Source organism: Alligator sinensis, unplaced genomic scaffold (assembly GCF_000455745.1).
Source record: "Alligator sinensis unplaced genomic scaffold, ASM45574v1 scaffold434_1, whole genome shotgun sequence".
Classification (NCBI taxonomy): Eukaryota; Metazoa; Chordata; order Crocodylia; family Alligatoridae; genus Alligator; species Alligator sinensis.
This window is the reverse complement of record NW_005841994.1, coordinates 1,848,532-1,854,616: the sequence shown is the minus strand read 5'-3', so window position 1 is coordinate 1,854,616 and position 6,085 is coordinate 1,848,532. Positions and strand designations below refer to the sequence as shown.

Below are 6,085 nucleotides of genomic sequence, written 5' to 3'. Positions count from 1 at the left end.
GGGAGAGCCACGGCCCCCGCCCGGCGGGGCAGCGGCGCTGGGGGTGCCCCGGGCAGGCCGCATCGCCCCGCGCGGGGGAGTTGGCCCGAGCCGGGGCACAGGCCCTGCTGGTCGGTGGGGAGCGGGGCCTGGCCTGGCCTGGCCTCGACTTTCCCTCGTCTGTCCTGCCACGGGGACTCTGGCTGCTGTGTTCAGTAAAGGATGTAGGTGCGAGGCGGCGGGGGACCTCGAAACAGAAAGGTTAAATGGAGCAGCGGAAGTCATTTTCAGCTTCATTTTGTATGGCCTATTGCTCCCGGCCTGAGCGGCCTCTTCCCGCCCGCTTCTTTTTCTTTCTTTTCTTTTTTTTTTCTCTTCGCCCTCTTCTCTCTCCTGCGAGGGGGAAAAAAAAAAGGTGTGTATGTGTGTGCTGCCCTCTGGGCACTGCATTTGGGGTGGGGGGGGGGGGCAGTTAAGCGGCTTCCACTTGCTTCCAGGAGCTCGGGCTGCTGACACGGAAAGGCCGGAGCTGTGCGGCTGGGCCTCGCCTGGCCCAGGAGCCGGCGCCTGCCTTGTTTTGGAGACTTGATCCGCGAGGTTTGGGGGCGCCCCCACCCCCAGACTGAGCGGGGGCCGCCGCGCCTGCCTCCTCGGGGCGCCGGGGGCAGCAACACGATCCTGCCCCCTCCCCTCCCAGGCGCCCCCGGCCTCTGCATGTGCCCCTTGTCCATGTCTGGAGCTGGAGCCTGGCTGGCAGGATCGAGCTAGCTATGCGCTTGCCTGCGATGCTTTCCCGCACCAAGGTATTCCTAGAGGAGACGGAAAGTCCCAGGGCATGTGTAGGCACTCCGTGCACCCGGGGGCCGAGGTGAGGCGGGGCAGGAGGCGCAAACACCCCGAGACGATGCAAGAGCCACGGGAGCGTGGATCCACTCCACTGCTCTGCCCCAAAGCCTGCCAGGGACCCCCGCAAGCGTCGGGCCGCGGGAGCCTCTGCCTTCCCTGCGTCCGGACTGGATGGGGAGACAGGCACCCGAGCACGGGGATGAGATAGCTGTTGATGGACATTCTCGTCTCTTGGTGCCTCTCAGGCCACTAAATCCAGGCAGTCTGTTAAGGGAGGTGCTTTCCCCCTCTGTGACCCGTGAAATAATCTATAGAACTGTTTACTTTCAACTCTGAGCTCACTGTCAAACCCCCCCTGATACAACACACGTGGGATCCACGCTTCCACTCCCGGCTTTTGCCGTCCTGGGTGGGTTTACATCATCACTCCTCGCTACTTTATTCGATATTGTTTCTATCTGTTAAAAGGAGGGGGTGGGAGCGGGGTGACCCTGAGGTCCATCACAAGAATGGCAACCGCAGGATTTGATCCTACAGGGGCCGGGGGCGGGGGGAGCGGGCAGCACCAGGGGGACAGTCTCCCTGCAAGTAGTACACCGCCACCATCGCCAGTACAGAGGGGAGAGGCGGGAGACCCGAGTAGGAAATCAGGTTATTTCTGTATAACTCTCTGAATATCTGTCTGTCTGTCTCTCTTCCTCTCTCTAATATATTATCTATCAAGGGTTCCTCTTGTCATAATTTGCTGATCCTGTCTTGTTAACTGCCGGGCACGGGTTAGCATAGGATTTAGGAAACCTTTGCGCTCCAAATCTCATGGACGTGTAAACACCGTGTTGTGTGTCCCAGCCCGCAGCCAGGGTCACGCAGCCCACGCCTCCGCGGCTTTCTTTCTTTTTTTTTTTTTTTTCCCATCCCGCAATAGATTCAGACGAGCTAGATATAAATATTGGCTCTTGCCCTGAGAGCCTCCCCCTCCTCCGAAAGTCCAGCGCACACGGGGGCTGCAGACCGCGCACGCCGGGCATCCTCTGCCCGGGACCAGTTTTGGCCGTAGCGATTCAGGGAAAATCACGGAGGGATCCCGCACCGTTGATTTCGTTCCCTCCAAACAATTGCCGAGGTCGTTACACGATTTTGGACAGTTTTAGAACAAATTCATCCGCGGGAGCTTCTCCCGCCCGATGCCAGAGCCGGTCCGCAGCCTCCAGCTTGTCGGGGTTTGTTTTCCCACGGACACAAACACGAACCCGCTGCATAAATAGTCCCTTCCCCCCCGCTTTTTAACTTTGTGAACAAGAACCGTGTGTGTGTGTGTGGGGGGGGGGGTGTATACGCATAGGATGTACGCACACACTCACTCCCACACACATACGTGGGTGGGTGCCCGGCACACGTTGGCTGCAGGTCATAAAGCCGAAAAGCCTCTGAATCGTCACCTGGCGATTCCTCCTGGCCCCCGCCTGGGGTGACTGGAGTGCCGCCCCTTTTGGTCTGAGCTCAGGATAGTGCAGTGTGGTAGCGGCTCCGCACGCCGGGGCCGCAGCAGCCCAGCGGATCTCCTCCGATCGGAGTGATTTCGCTTTGACAAATGTCCGAGACCTGGGTGGGGGGCTGCAGCTGCTCCAAGGAGCGCGCCGGACACGTTCAGTTCCGACTGAAAACGATTCCCGGGGATCTGGGCGGGCAGGGGGATGCCGCCCGCTCCATGGGGCTCTCCCAGCCCTGGCTGAATTCAATCCGAGCAGAAAGGGTCAGGCCAGAGGAGGGATCCCCTGTCCAGCAGCGACAACCCACGCCCCGGGCTGGCACTCGTAGGAACACCGAGGAGCTGGCTGGTGTGCGGAAGTGAACAGGGGGAAGCGCTGCCACAACAGGACCCGAGCTCAGCCACAACCCTGGGCTCAGCCCGTGCTCGGCTGTGTCTGTGCCTGCACCGGAAAAGAAGCAGCCCCAGGACCTGGCGCTCTTCTCTGGAGCGTGGCAGGGAAAACACGCAAGTGTGCAGGGGCTGCTTTGGTTTTCGCCAACGGGATCCACGTCAGTCGGGCGCCGTGCGAGGGGACTTGCCAAGTGCCGCGGCCCAAGTTGGGCTGATGAGCCAGGGGGGCCAGGAAGGGGGCCCCAGCGCCTCGCGGCTGCAGTGATCAAGCCCCCCGCCCCGCCCCGCCAGCATCTCCTTCCCACCAGCCTCCCTTGCAAAGGGGCACGGCGGAGCCGAGGGGCCTGGGCTCTGTTTCGTAGGGAATATGTCCGGGGCGAGCCTCGGGGCAGGCACCGCAGTGCCTCCCCCGACCCTCCAGCCCCTGCAGCACAAGCTCCGGCCAAGCCCGGGGGCTAGCCGCGCCCCGCGGGGCCCCGCAGTGCAGTGCAGGCCGGGCAGTGCGGAGCCCGCCCGGGGGAGTCCCCGCGGCCCGGCCGGGGAGAGGCGAAGCCCAGGGGAGCAGGGCTGAACTTCCGAGGCGAAACTTGGCCGCGTCCCCCCGCGCAGACCGGAGCAGTCGCCGGGCAGGCACTCCCCCTGCTGTCACAGTCACAAGGCTGCAGCGGGGGCTGGCGACAGGGGAGCGGGGCTGGCAGGTGGGACCCGCGCAGGGTCCTTCGGCCTGGAGCTCTGCGGGCCTCTGGCGGGACGGAGCCCTTGGACGCGAGAGAGCCAGGGAGGTGGCTGGAGGGAGGCTGGAGACAGCAGGGTGGTGGGCCCCGGAGCAGAAGAGAGACCAAAGCCCTGCCCCAGGCAGGGAGGACAAGCGGCCAGCGCTGGCCCCCACGCCCCGGCGGATCCCGCGGGGGGAGTAGAAGGCAGGGTAGATTTGCACCTTATCGGCTAATCAAAGTGTGCATTGGTGTGTGTGCAGCAGCTTTGGTGAGCTTCTGCATCAAATGCTGCCGGATGCAGCGAGCCTCAGCTCAGGGCAGCATGTGCTCCAGCTACAGTGATCTACTGCAGCTGTTTGTGGCGAGTGTGCCTCTGCCCCGGGGCGCTTCAGGACCAGCCTCCGGGGCTCTGGGAGGGGAAGAGGAGCCAGGCCTTTCCACTAGGCTCTGGGGGGAAAGGCTCGGGTGCAGGAGCGCGTGTGCAAAGCGCGCGTGTGCAGGGTGAGCTGGAGGGAAGGGCACGTGCAAGAGGCGGCCCCGGCCCCAGAGCTGGCGTGGCCCTGGCTGAGGGACCTGGCAAAGCTCCTGAGCCCCCCCCCGAAGCCCTTCATCCTCCCCTCCACTTCCATCCCGTTCCCGCACCAAGGTGCTCAGGGAGCGCTGGCAAGAGGCTGGGAGCAAGACATCGCTCCGCAGCCCGAGGGGCCCCGCTCTGCGGTGGAGGCCGCGGGTTGGGAGGTTTGGGGTCTCATTCCGGGCCGCGGGGTCTCCCTGGGTCTTAAAGCGCCTCTTTTCCGCAAAGAGCACTGCCCACTGCCCGGGCCCGGGGCGCTGCCTGCCTGCAGCTGGACGGGAAGGGGGCGGCGAGCGGGAGCTGCCGGCGTGGAAGAGGGAAGGGCAAGGGAAGCGGCGAGGACTGGACCATGAAGCGCGTGGCGATGGCTCCCTTGGCAGGGCCGCCCGGCGCACACGTTGGCACAGAGGCATCTCTGCCCGCACCAGGCTGGCCACCCAACAGATCCGCTTCGGCGGTGTCCCCGCGCTGCCACTGGGCAGGGCACGCAGGAGGGCCGTCGGCCGGGAGGGTGGCGGGGCCCGTGAGATCCAGCTGCAGTGAGCAGGGCTGGGCCCTGCCCGAGGCCTTCTGGTCCCCCTCCAACGCACCCACACCCAGGGCTCCCTTACCACCGACCCCACTGCCCACATGCTTATGCTTGTCCTCGGCGTCTGGGCGCAGGCAAGGGTGGCTAGCGACGTGCAGCGTGTGGCTAGTCCCGCAAGGGCGGGGTGGGGGTGTTATAGACACCCTCCTTCCCTCTCACGTGCATACTCTGCTTTCTCATCCCCGAGCCCCCCGGCCGGGCTGTGCCCCCCGGTCCCTGCCCTGGGAGACGCTGCCTCCCGAGGAGTGTCCTGCTGGGGACACGCGAATTGACCTCTTCTTTTCCCCTCGTCACGCAGTGCTGCCTCCCGGCCCCCACTGCCTCCCACGCCGGCCCCAGTCGCCTCTTCAACGCTGCAATGAATAGGCCAAGCTCTTTGTGACTTTCCTACTCCGAAGGTGCAGGATGTAACATCCAGGGCCAGGTGGTTTGGCCTTAGCCAGGCACTTATGGGAGGGCAAGGCATTTAGCCACAGGAGAGTTTGTGTGTGAGACTAGCTAGACCACATCTGCCTACCGTATATAGGGATCCGTCCGTACACCCCACTCACAGGCTTGTGCAGGGACAAGGCGTGTCACAGGACTCTGTACTGCACCCATGTCCTTCTGTGAATAATGACCTCTGTTCAAAGAGTCCCAGTGTATATTCCATGTATCAATGGCTCCATGTACGTGTATAAGATGAGGTACAAATCTTGGCTCCTTCTGTGAACGCACAGCAGGGGTACATACCACACGTGCCACGGATACATATTCACATACACAGGCTCACACGCACACAGGTACACACATTCACGCACAGAAGCACACATAGGCACATACACACATAGGCGCACACACACAGAGGCACACACACACACACAAAAAAGGACACAGAGGCACACACAGAGGCACACAGAGGCATACACAGAGGCACACGCACACACACACGCCCAATCTCTATGTATGCGCACGTATAAAATATATTATTTATGATGCACTTGATGCACAAAGTTATCACCAGAGGGGAAAAATGTAACAAAGGACATAGTGACTTAATTCTCCCAAGCATATGAAACTATATCCGGTAATAACTATAGATTTCATGAAGACTGAATAATAACCAGCAGCCAAATAGACGGTATCAAGTCTCTTTTGTGCGGTCGGTCACAAGCTGCCGGGGAGCGGCAGCGGGCGCCTCAGTATATTTAACGATCGCTATCGCGCGGCTCTCATTTTGCGCTTGGCTCGGTAAAAGGGAGCATCCTTCTGTGACTTTTTATAAAGTGCCCCCCCCCCAAAACAATCGCTATAGTTTTTTGTTGCTGTCTCATTAACTGCAGGCAGAAAAACGCCGAGGGGGACTTTGGGGGGGAGCAGCAGAGAAAAACGGGCTTTTACTGGAGGCGAGAAACTTGCAAGCTTGGAGGGGGAGTGGGGGTGGGGGGCGCAGCCCGGGGCCGTGCGGGGATCCGGGCGCTCAGGTGTGGCCGAGGGCGCGGAGGGGCAGAGGAGCTGGG

At 62.1% G+C, this 6,085-nt stretch overlaps 1 protein-coding gene across 1 annotated transcript in view; it reads left to right on the top strand.

Moving 5' to 3' along the window:
* Positions 1-6,085, top strand: part of PAX5 (paired box 5) — a 279,650-nt gene that overhangs the window by 1,093 nt on the left and 272,472 nt on the right. The gene's annotated exons all lie outside the window — the stretch shown is intronic.